At 38.1% G+C, this 13,518-nt stretch overlaps 1 long non-coding RNA gene across 1 annotated transcript; it reads left to right on the forward strand.

Annotated features, from left to right (window-relative positions):
• The first annotated feature begins 10,530 nt into the window (after nt 1–10,530).
• LOC129738791 (uncharacterized) lies at nt 10,531–10,913 on the forward strand. Its single transcript, XR_008735640.1, has 3 exons — nt 10,531–10,636; nt 10,706–10,778; nt 10,854–10,913. It is a non-coding gene; the product is annotated as an uncharacterized LOC129738791 (long non-coding RNA).
• Nucleotides 10,914–13,518: the final 2,605 nt, after the last annotated feature.

Below are 13,518 nucleotides of genomic sequence, written 5' to 3' on the forward strand. Positions count from 1 at the left end.
CACTTCAACTGATTTTTCTAAATTTTGAAACATTTTAAGACTGCTCCATCAGTCATAACTTTCTATTATATAAAATTCTCGGGAACCGGTGTTAGTCCTATGAAATATAGAAACAGACTCTAATGAAATTATTTTTAGAAAATTCTGTAAGCATAAGAATCGGTGTTTATCAAATAAAAAAAAAACAAAGTAACATCGCTTGCCCGTAAAAAAATGTAGATTTTGAATCAAATCATAGTTATCTCTTCCATTATTTTGAAATATTCTTTCCTTTGGGGGATTTGTTTATCGTCTCCATATGATCGAGACGTCGCGAGTGGATAGTAATCATGGCATAGCACAAGATAGGTAGATGAAAAGGTATAACAGAGCCGTGTGAACGCAGGGTAAAAAATAGTTATGAAATTTCGTACTAAATGCATGGGGTGTAAAACAAATTACAATTAATGGGAAATTGAGGGAGTTTCTTGTTCAAATGACTATAATTAGTCGCATTCCTTGAAATAACCGGTAAACGGTAGATATTTGATGTATTCGCAACATTTTTATATTTTTTGATGATCTATCAAATTCTTCAAAGAAAAAAGTGTTTTTTTTCACCTGGGAGGGAGTTAAAAAATTATTTCTTAAAATAATAAGTTAAGAGACTTGATGTTTTCACAGAAGTTGTAGATCTTATTATTATAAAAAACTTTGTTAAAGACATCATCAAGATCGCATAAAAATCATAAAAGTTATGAGCATTTTAAAAATAATTTTGAGTTTTTATTTAATATCTTTTTTAGTATACGATTTACAAACTTGGTATATTTGAAAAAGATGTTCAAATTGTCAAAACACACAATTCTGGGAATATGTCAAATAAATATTTCAACTTAGAAAGGAGATGTACTACAAAATATCCAGAATAATTCCTTTTTCAGTAAGTTATATATATCCTTAACAGTTCGGACGAGTTCGTATAATTTTTTAAGTGGCTTTCGTTGGTCAAGTTATTGGCTTTCCATTGATATATAAATTTAACATTAGTTTTCGCAATCAATAATAAGCTTTTTCCTCTAGAAACACCTAAAATTTAAAAAAAAAAACTCTCAATTGTAGCTGTTTTTAAAGGAAAAAGCTCTTTATTATTATTGTGATTCATGTCTACAAATTTAGTATACGGCGAAAAAAAACATTAACATGTTTTCCACATGGTAAGGAATTTAGGCACGAGCTATGTTTCTACGAATGTTCCAAACCTTTCTTCATTGCAGTGTGAAAAAGCGAGGAACCAAGAGAATTTCATATAATTTGCGTTGAATAGCTTGAAATCTTATTAAAAAATCAGGGCTTCCATACAAGTTTGTTGGCATAAATCCCGAATTTATCACGCAAAAGCCCAGCTAACATGAAATCGTAATAGAAATGATAATCCAAATCGAATATTTAGAGATTTTCAATAAACATCGTAAACACGTTGGTATTGAGTGATTTTCCACCATTCATTTACGACAAGCTTTGCCTAAAGAAAGTTGAATCGGATAGCAGTTTAGTCAAATCGTAAATAAGTCTTCAAAACGTTGAGAATATATTTACGATTTGAGTGAACATTAAGTTTAAGCGTTTACGATAAATGGGCGGTCCTTCAATTACCACTCTTTCCGGTCTCCCCTCATAAAAAGAGAATCTCACCCAAAGAGCTATAGCGTGGTTCATATCAGTTGATGAATTGGCATCGCGGTAAGATATCGGACAGCCAACTCGGAGGACTGGAGTTCAAATCTCGGTCGGGGAAATTTTTTTCGTTTATTTTGCTTTTTGTGGGAAAATCGAATCGTTGGAATCTTGTCATTGTAGATATATTGCCTCCAATTTTGTAGCTATATGCCATTTTGGTAAGATTAATAGAATCTTTTCACCTGGTATACATGTTTGAATAATTCTGTTGTTCTTGTGTTATACCTTCATAAATGTTTGCTGGGAAGAAGAGAGTTTGCGTACGAATAATTTGAGACTCTCCTATATTTCTGTTTGAGGTCGGTAAGAAGAAGTCTTTATCCATTTTACTTACTTACTTAATGTTCCCGCGCCGATCCTCCAGTGCATTGAGCCGTAGTAAAAGACCTCCACTGTTGACGATCCGCAGCCAGCGTCTTCACTTGGTCCCAATCAAGATTTTCGTCGACAATTCGGATTTCGGCGGCTATGCTTAGCCGCCACGAGTTTCTGGGTCTACCTTTTTTCGATGTCCTTCTGGATTCCGTTCGAGCACCTCTCTGTAAATCTCATTTTCATCTTTTCATAACGTGTGCCCAATCTATCTCCACTATTGTATGTATTATATTTGGCATTATTTAACATGTATCACACAAATAAAGCGAAATGTTACGTCATTTAGATACTAAAAATTATTTTATAGGAGTTCGTGAGCACTTCTTGCATTGGAATTGCATATCATTAAAACATACATTTTGACATCATTATAAACTCTATGAACCATATTTATACAAAATAAAAGTTTCAGATCTTGAAAAAAATAAGAGATCAATTGTCCGAAAATATGATCAAAACATATCTTTGTACTGAAATTCGAAACTCCAGCTCTCTTTTTAAAGCGTTTGCTTATCAATTATGTATGTTGAATTTTTTTTCGAAATGCTGTCTAAGAAATGAACCATAAGGCTGGAACAAATATCATTTTCTTCTTTTGTCACCCCCCTCCCCTTCGAAATTTCCAAAAACCCGAAAGGGGAAATAAATAAAGTTTGTATTTAATGTAAATTTCGAAAAAAAATTCAAGAATCCAAAAAAAACTACAAAACGAAAAAAACAAATTTTGGAAGATGAAAGTTATTTCACCTTTTGTATTCTTGATTTTATTGAATTTTTCGATAAAAAATTACTTGTTTTTTAGGTTTTGTGCAATGATATTGTTTGCAACCTTGTTGCATACAAGCTTTCGTGAAATTTATTCCAATTTATTTGTTTTTCACATTATTTGTTATTGTCGATTTGGGTTCCAGTTGTTCATACTTTTAATATCTAAACATTACTGTAGTAAAGAAGTATGATGTGAAATGAGAAAACGAGAAGAACGTACACTGCGAAGATAACCTAATGCGATTTTTGAGAGAAAAATGTAAATTAAATTAGAACATAACCTTAAATTTCTGTAATTGGTGCATTATGCGTTATGACATTACAAAAACCGTCAACTGGGGCTTCATGCAGCACTTTTCAACTTCAATGGCTTCTAAAAACTCAATGCCCACAGATAATCATACCGTTTGTACATCAAAAGTTTGAAGATTGATGGGACATCAAATTGACGTAGTCAGAAAAGTTATTGGTTTCAACAGTTATTTTTGAATATACAAAAACATGCGATTTTCACCCTACTAAGAAAAAGAAGTCAATTGCATATGGGTGCTGCACATATAAGTGTAAAAAATACTACAAAAAGTTCTACTAGCTGGAATGGATGGATGAAACTTTGAATTTAACAAACGCGTGATGCAAAACAATCATATTCCAGTATATGAGAACAAGATTTAAAAGGAGATTCTTCGATTTGCAATTTGATGCATTTCAGCGCAGACTGGTAACTAAATTCTAAAAAAAAATTATTCAAAATAATTTGGTGATTGCCCGAAAAATATTTTTACACCAACAGTGTTGGTATAGCATAATAAAAGCAATAAAAAAGTTTGTAGGTGACATCATCAAGTCAATCCGTCATACTGGCTAAAGTTTTTTACGGTACAATGTACATTTTTGTTTTTTTTTTTCTATTTTCTATAAGAATCAAAAACTTTAAAAAACTTCCTCACGATGTGAGAAACTATGTCATAATCATTTTGTTATCATTATATCATAACTTTATCACATTATATTAAAATAAAAATTGAATAAGTATTGTGGTATAAAAATGTTGCATTTAACCCTGCTGTTACATGATGCCCCGTTTGACGGTAGTTTACGAAAATTTATAAATTAATAATCTTTAAACACCCACCCCAGGACTTCTCAGGACTTCAATTGTATAGGATTTCAATGGATTTAAAACTCTGTACATTGTTGGACCCTTTTGTTTAAAATTCTCATAGAATTTCTCATTCAGCTAACTGTAATTGATTTATAAACAGAATGAGAAAACGATTCTAGCAATTCCAATTCTTCGCTTTGTAATTTCAACTAAGCCTCCATCGCTCTAAGAAATCTTGAACCAGGTGTAGATGTGATCGAATGTATTTGAAGGACTCAACTGATAACGATTTCGTCAACATTGCCAGAGCCAAAATATGTATAATTTTGCACATAATCATAGAGGAAAAAGCATTTAGAAGTAAGAAAACAAAAACCAAGCAACCCATCCATCACAGTAGGATGGAATATGCCAATGTAGGTAGGATAAAGCACAACACAATCAAAAACTGAGTGCGCGCGTTTCGTGCGAGAAAAAGAAGGCGTGGACTAAACGAGTTTCCATACAAATGGTAACCCAATCGCAGCTCAACAGACGGATGGCATGGCATACTCCATCGTATGGAAGATTTATGTATGTTTCGCCAGAATAAACGCTTAATGGCAACGGAACTGCGATTTTCTTCAATCATCGCAGTTTGATTTTATAGCTCTTGTATTCGAACAAATTCCAATAAATTTATGCGGTTTTCATTTGTCATTATAAAAATAATATCGAAATTTTCACAAGCTGTTTCGGTAGTAGGTGTAAGCTGATATTGAGGATTCCAGTAGTAAACCAACTATCCTAAAAATCGTATTTCAGGATGCGTAAATGGGGTGTTTAGATTATTTAGGTTACATAAATACCATAGATTTTGGATTGTCAATCCATTACTATTCCCTGCATTACCAGCCCGACAAAAATGGGGTGGATGCCGATGTAATATGATATTCATCAACTTGATTTTTTGTTTTCGCTTGGTGTGGTTGTTTGTTAGTGTTTGCTTGTGCACTTTACTTTTGGTCCTGCGCGAGAAATTGATATTTCTGCTTTCACATAGGCGGAATAGAACAAACATATCTCCGTCCAGCTGCTGTTGACGGCAGCCGGTGTTTTAAAAAGTGTCAAATATATATGGATTAACTTGTTTCGTGTATACGTACTGATTAGGTATCGACTTTGGTGGTCTTGGGATTAGATTCGTTGCTGCTAACTGAAAAATCTGAATTTATAAGTTATCTATAAAAAGTAGTTTAAGATAACCTTTGTATTTTTACCACATTTTTTACTCCCAGCTACCTCAAAGTTTTCTCCAAAATCGTATTTTATTAAATAATAGTTGTTCGATACAATTTTAAAAGACCATCTGGATGGGCTTCCCACCAGGTGCCAGTGATTGATCGGAGAAAATTTATTCTTTATTGGCATTTTCCTTTCAGATACTCAATGTGGGCTCTCCAGGTGCACTTGGAGTCAAACTAAACCCCAAGATGCTTAAAACACCTCGATTGAGTGATTGTTCTGCCTAGGAGTTGAAGCTTAGGTTGGGCAGGTCTATGTTTCTTAGAGAAAACCACCATCTCCGTTTTCTGAGGAGAAAACTCAATCCCAAGCCCCAAAGCCCAGGAATACAATATGTCTAAAGTATCTTGTAAAGGTCTGTGCAGATGAGACTCAATAGATCCTGTGACACCACGCCGTGATCTGCGAATTGTCTTAGAGTGCAGCCTTCAGAGAGACAGCCGTCAATGTCACTTACGTAAAAGTTGTACAAAAGTGGACTCAAACATGAACCCTGTGGGAACAAGAGGTTCTTCGTTGCAATATCTCCGTGAGCAAAGTTCAGATATTTCTCACATAGCAAGCTGTATAAGATGTTATTCAAAAGAGGAGGCAGACCCCGGGAGTGCAACTTGTCTGACAACACCTCTATTGAGACTGCATCAAAAGCTCCCTTTATGTCCAGAAACACTGAAGCCATTTGCTCACGTTTTGCCTACGCCATTTGTATCTCTGAAGACAGCAAAGCAAGACAATCGTTCGTCTCTTTGCCCCTTCGAAACCCAAATTGAGTATCTGGAAGGAGACCATTTGTTTCCATCCATTTGTCCGAACGACACAAGATCATTTTCCCCATGAATTTGCGTATACAAGACATCATCGCTATTGGACGGTACGAATTGGGATCAGACGCTGGTTTTCCGGGCTTTTGAATAGCAATGACTCTCACTTGTCTCCACTCTTGGGAAACAATTTTATGCTCCAAAAATTGATTAAATAAAGTTAACAAGCGAAACTTTGAAGCATCCGGAAGGTTTTCCAACAAGTTAAATTTGATTTTATCAATTCCCGGAGCTGAATTGTTGCAAGAGAGGAGGGCGAGTGAGAATTCGACCATCGAAAAGCTGGAGTCCAGACCACTCTTATCTGGAGGCACATTCCAGATTATTTTTTGCACAGGTGTTGAATCTGGACATCATTAGAAACCATACGTTAGTTTATTTTTAAGAAAGATTGGCATGGGCCATCTTACCCCGCTGGTGCGTCTTGTACAGTTTTCCCCTACTTGCTCTCTCGGAAGGAGGTTGCCAATAGCCCCTAGTTGCTGGTCAAGCCACGGCAACCGTCTGGGGGGGGCTACATACGCCTCTTTTGATGGGCCAGCTAGAGCTTGAGAACCACTTGGACTCAAGGTCGGCTCTCGCTTTATGAGGATAAAATCAGGATATCCAATAAAAACACTACGGACTCTGATCAAAATGTTCTGTATTATAGAAAACTTACGTTCGTGTAGTGTGGGTGTGTGGTGTGTAATCTGCTACTGCTGGTACCGGTCGGCCGTTACGGGTGCGGAGGGCACTCACCATGCGCTCGGGACTGCTTGGGAACTTCTGCGGGACTTCTTTTGCACGGAATTTTAGCTTCAGGACGTCTTTCAGAACATTGGCAGTTCTGATTAGCTTACTGGTTCGCTGGATCCTTTGCCTCGGACACACGACAACTTGTTTGGATCCAACTAGCGGATTCCGTTAACCAATGTCTGCACTGTCGACCTAGGACTTGGGAATTCTGCTCACTAGCTCGTTTGCTTCGTGCAAAGTGATGTTTCGTCGAGGCTAATTTGCAGAATCCAGAAAACTCCGGATAGGAACTAGATCTTGCTCACTCGTTCGTTCGCCTTGTGTGAATCCAAACTATGTTGAATCGATCCGGCCAGATTTGCTGTGACCAGAATCCTCGAGACCAGAAAGTTTGGGGTTCTAAATCGAAACAGGCATTAGGATGGGTTTTTAGAAACAGTTGTGGGAAACTCACTTGACTAAGGCTCTACTCTGGAAAAACATGCGCTTTACACTTTAAAATTGGCTTTACTTTCAGTTATCTAAGTAAAATTTTGCACTAGATATACATAAGTGACTTCGATCTACTCACTATCGTGGTTGCAAGCGGAAAGACTTAACTTAGTCAAGAAGCTGATTTTCCCACTCTTGCCAGTTTCCGTTCCATTTTCCGTTAACATTAGTATGCTCATCACCGTTCAGTTGGTGTTACGTGTTTTTGTCTGCGTTATGTATTTGAATTTTTAATCTGCTGAATGTTGTTATGGAGTGCTTAACCCATTCGAGACAGAGTGCACACCGTGTGTGCAATGACTTTCCGAGGCTATAAGACCGATTGCACACCGTGTGTGCAATGGAAGTAGTTTTAACTTTTTCATGATTTTGAATAAACTAGTGGACCGATTTTCATGGTTCTTGATCCAATAGAATCTTAAGAGCACAGATAATCGTAATTTGGCATTGGTTTCACTGTGTATGAAAATGTCTTCAAAATATCTGAGGTTGAAAATGTCTTATAAAATAAGGTCGCGCAGACAGAGTTTCGTTTCGTCGATACAGACAGTAGGTCATTTGCTGGCTATTTGTGCTGTTTTTGTGGAAGTGTGCGTCGATGATTGTTAAGGTTATGGTGAGGGGAAATAACTGAAATTGATATGCATCTAGGACCTGGTGTACAGCGTTTGTGTGAACTTCGTATTGATAAGTCTAATTTTTAAACTCTCAAGCTTTAGAGCGTGCTGTTGGGTTCCCAGCTCTTGACGGAGTAATTTAAGTAAATTCTACTTTCACCAAGGTGAAATCTGTATCTTATAGTTGAAACATTATTTACGGTAGCTATTCAACTAAACGTATGATCAAATAAAATTTAATTTATTGGTAACTTTAAACAATTTATCTAAAAAAAAAAACAAATAAACTTCAGCTCTATGGTAATTGCTAATAATATCGTTATCATGGATTTGTTTTTCATGGAATGTGTTCAAACAATGATAACATGATTTTCTAGAAAATTTTTGTTTTATATTGTATTGAAATTTTTGAAACTTTAACGTTCCGTTCGATGTGTCTTCATGAAATGTTGGACAAATCACCCTCCTTTCAAGGTGCTATTCAGTTGAATATACGCAAGATTATGTGACGATCATTAGATATTTCTGTGTATATTTTTTTATGAAATAAAGATCTACATTATTATAAGAGTTTGTTAGCCGGACTTAAATAGTTGAACAACTTAAATAGTTTTCAAATAGAAAAAATCCACAGGAAGACACAAGAAAAAATTGGGTTAAACTAAACGACAAAGTTGAAAACATGGTGATGAATCACAAAAGTAAACACATTTTGTAAAAAACTGAAAAAACTTATTGTTTGTTTAAACCACATCATATGATTTTTTTTTTGCATTTTATTCTTTCCTTTATAACCAAACAAAAATTAAACGAATGATGAACATATTTAAAATGGTGGATTTTTATTTTTCTACCCATTGCACACCGTGTGTGCAATTCGGCTCCTCGAAATAATTTTATTTCGAGGAGCGGACTGCGCACACGGTGTGCAATGGACTTTTTTTGTGAGTTTACGATTAAATTTTGGAAATTTAATTGAATTCGTGTTTTTTAGATAAAAATTAATCGAATCAAACAATAAAAATTTTTCGCTCCTGGGGGACGCGTTCGAAAAAAGTCGCAGTCTCGGATGGGTTAAATAATTCATTTTTATTTTATTGAACCTATCTCCTATCAGTAATCTCTCTAACCTTAACAATTTTTGTCCTATCCTAATAAGGAAAGCGGGAAAATCGTCGATATTTATTCGACGAATTTCTCGCGCAAACAGAAGGATCGCTACAAGTGGCTCGCTCTCTATTGGTTCGATGGGGCAAGATACTCCAACGGTTACAATATTTAGCTTCGAAAATTCTTGGAATCAAAAGTGGACGATTCGAGTCTGGGATTCCACGATTTTCTTGCTGCATAGACAAATCAAACTGGACAGAAGAGTTTTCGTAGTCTGGGCTACAAACACGAGTCGAAGAATACGAAGAAGGGTTTACCTGCATTGACATGAGGACATGGTATATAGACATAAGTCAAGTTTGAAGATTTTTCTCAAGTAACCTTTCGAAATTCACAATCACCAATGGTTCATGACCTCACACCTAATGAGGAAACGGAGTGATAGTAAATTGAATCGATCTTTCAGAGGGAGTATGCCAGCCGTAACTTCAAGACTCAAGATTCATGTTATGCGATTTGAGAACATACAGCTCAAAGCGATGCGGAAACAACGGTATTGGATCCAATTGGTAGCCGATTGGAAACAGAACATATTCCATCACTGAGAGAATAGTTCTTCGATACAATTTTAAAAGATCTTCTGTTGAATCTGGACAGACTTTCCGTGCGAAGTTGAATATCCATCTATGTGAATATATTCCTCGCTTTCATTCGTAGATGATCGATTACGTTATGGTTAGACCAAGTGGAGCGTGATCTGGCGAACGTGGGGTGCCCAAGAAATTGGAGAACGGTTGCTATAAACCGAGTGAATTTTAGGAATTATGTTCGTCAAGTTATGTCGTGAGACGGAATACTGAGTAAATAAATAAAATAAAAAATGATTACGCATGCTTCGTGCCACTCTCCACAAAGTACTCAAGGATGTTTCCCGTGATAAACCACCCACAAAATTCCTCCAATACGCCTTTTTCTTCCCCTTGATCAAGTTTTTTAACTGATTTTCAAGGGAAACATATTCTTCAAAAAGGACGAGGGTTCCATTTTTTCTAAAATCTTTGAATGCTTTCGACTTGTCCTTATAAAGCTTAGATCACATCACATGGTGGGATCCATGGATTAAGGGGCCTTCTAGGAACAGATGAATCCCGAATGGGTTTTGTTTGAGCACAAAGTGCACTCGTTGTAATCTTGTCCTTGTAGATATATCGCCTCCACTTCTGTAGCTAAATACATATATGCTATTTTGATAAGTTTAATACAATCTGTTACGGTTCAATTTAAACTTGGTTTACTTTAAATGAAAACCAATTCGGAATAAATAATGTGTTCATTAAAATTTCAAAAAATGCAGTCAAACCCAAAAGTTGTTATAGTTTACTCTCAGTGCAGCCGATTGGGCAAACAAAACAGAACAAGAATACAACCCTGCTATTGCCAACCAAACAAAACAAAAAAGGAAAAGAAAAAACGACCAAACGGAAATCGTCATTAGTGGTTCCGGCATCTTCCAACGTGCTTCGCTCGTGCCAGCAGTCATCGAGCAGAGAAAAACGCTGCTAAAGCCGCAGCAAGCCGGTGAGAAAACGGCCAGCAGACAAATTCTGGTGAGTGCAAAAGGTGCGAATCAAGATTCCCAACAGAATAATTAATTCCGTGTTCTCCTATCACACCAGCTCACGACGCTCGCGGCACAAGGAGAACGGAAAAAGCCACTTGAAAAGGGAACCAACCAGCAGACAATTTCGGGTGAGTGTCGAATGTGACAAATAATGAAAAAGGAAGATTCCCAAATATTGATTCCGTGTTTTCAAATCCCAACAGCTCGAAACGCTCGCGGCACTCGAAGGCGGAGCTAACCTGTACGGAAAACACGGAAAAGGCACAGCACAAAGAAGCCCCTAACAAAAGGGTAAGCATCCGGAAGAACACGTGAAAAGCTCCTACTAATGGCATGCTGCCTTAGTGCTTCTTTTTTCTTCTTTGTCCTTTTTGTTTTCTTCTTTCCTCAAGGGAAATTGGTTACGGCACAACAGCACGCCTGAGCGAGGGCACGCGGAAGTGCAACTTCTGGTTTTTTGCCCCAACAATCAACGGGCTTTCCTGGTCTCCATCCAAGGATTCATAGTTAGAACCACAACACCTGTAGATTCCAGAAGAGCGGTGCCTGGGACTCTACTAGGTCAGCTCTGACCTCTTTCCTGCCATCTTGTGACAAAATTGTATCGCGAGCTACGACATCAGTGGATTCTTGGCGAGCGGCGACTCGCACACTACAGAATCATTCGAGGTGCCCGCCCCGCTTCGCTGTCAGGTCGTCGGTGAGCCAAAATACCAACGGTTTCCAGGAGGACGGAGTCTGGGGTCCAAGGAGGCAACATTTTGGTCCATTTTGGTCCGATCAAGGTCAGGTTTCCGGTGTACCATCACGCCAGCAGCATCCAGAGGGGCGTGGGTCCAACTTGGTTTCTCCGAAGCCAATTGTCTTGTCACGGTCGCCATACCTGCCCTGTCAGTGGATGAAAGAACACCGAGGCAACATTGACGAGAACTCAAGGCGGTGTCCGGGAGTTCGTTCCGGATTCATCAATTCAGCGATGGACGAACAAGAATGCCGCGGAATTGTAGTTCGAAAGTGCGATCCTCGGAAGTCCATCTACCAAATCCGTCTCTGCGTCAGTGAAGCGACATCTGGTGTCAGGATGACCAACTAGGATGATTCGGCAACCAGGCTTTTCGAGCCTTTCAACAAGACATTGAGTGAGTAGACAACTTTGAAACTGCAAAATTAAATAACACAATGGCTTGACAATACAAATTACGAAAATGAACACAAACAAATTTATGAATTGCTAATTTATTGAAAGTATTTGAAACTTCCTTTTGCTGGGTTCAACTGAGCTAGCCTGGCAGGAAGAAGAAAACTTCACATCTTCTTCCAAAGCCAATATTCAATTTTACATTGGCGCCCAACTTAAAAACCCACACAGCACAACAGAAATTTATGGTTTTTTGATGGTTTTTCCTCCTAGTCGGTAATTTTATGAAATCTTAACATGATTTCACTTTGGTTGGTTATTTGATTAGCATTTAATTCGTTTGCATTACGTTAAGAACGATACAAAAAAAAATTAATACTATTCTAAATACGTTATATAGTTGGTCGATAATTTGAAAAATGGATTTCTCCTTGCTATCGGAAGAAGAAATAGCTTATGAGCTTGCGTTAAGACACATTATTAATGTAAATTCTCTCACACACCGAAGTAAGGTTTTGAAATTAAAAGCTCTGGTTCAAGAAGAACAAATTAAAGATGTCTTTCATGACAGCTCGATTCATGTCATGAGTCCGACTACAAATATCGAAAATTGCTCTACCGGTATCAAGGATCTGCAGACGTTTGTAGATTTAGCCTGCAAATCGAATAGTAACCATGATCTGGCCTTAGCTAAAGCTAGATTACTTCACTATAAACAAAGATTAAGCATTATAGATCCTCCGAATTATTTGGTAGACGTTCTACGTTCCCTTCAGTCAATAGTCAACGGGTTGCTCTCAAAAGTGCGCGCGCAGAATGAACACGATGCAAATGAAACAGTGATTGATGCTAGTGCAAACTCGAGCCTTGTTGCAGTAGAGGAAGAAGAAGCAGCAGGAGAAGCCAGCGTAGCGGAAGTCTTCAGCGCTTCAGCGAGCTTGCAGAATACTACGATTACAGCAGAGTCTCCGCTCAACACAAGCCGAGGAAGAGGACGAGGAATCTCTCCGAAACATCACACAGGCGCCAAACCGAAACAGCGAGAATTCAACAATGACTTGAGATCAAGTAAACCTTCACACATCCCACCCACTCTGTTTTCTCATTATGAACCAGCGAACAACAGCTCCACAGGCGAACGAAACCGGCAAGCGCAGCAGTCAACAGAGGCGAACGACGAGAACAACCGAGGTGGTTCCAGATCAGCACAAGAAAGCTCCAGGAATGCGGAAAGAGGGCGTTATGAAGATCTTCGAAACGAACTCTTGAACAATCTGTTGCAGCTACAGCTTCAGCCACGCAGAACAGACGAGAACAGCAGTATGCAAAAAGCAATTCATCATTGGCGGTTCTTCTTCAAAGGACGCGAGGACATTGAAAATCTTAACACGTTCCTAGATCGGGTCGAGAGCTTTGCGATATCGGACGACATATCAGACGAGGTGTTACTTTCAGGCGTTAAACATCTGCTTATGAACGATGCCCTGGAGTGGTATGCAGACAACCAACGTCAACTGGTATCCTGGGATGCGTTCAAGCGCATAATTCGTCGAGACTATCTGGGTGAAGAGCATGGGCAGTTGCTGAGAGCCGAGGCATTCTTTCGTTACCAAGGCGAAACAGAGTCGTTTGATCAATACTTCAAAGACATTTCCACGTTGTTCCGGTTTGCCGATCCTCCGATGTCGAACGCAGAAAAGCTGTTCCTGGTTAAAAAGAATATGCGCATT

The sequence above is a fragment of the Uranotaenia lowii genome, chromosome 1 (genome assembly GCF_029784155.1).
Source record: "Uranotaenia lowii strain MFRU-FL chromosome 1, ASM2978415v1, whole genome shotgun sequence".
Taxonomy (NCBI): Eukaryota; Metazoa; Arthropoda; class Insecta; order Diptera; family Culicidae; genus Uranotaenia; species Uranotaenia lowii.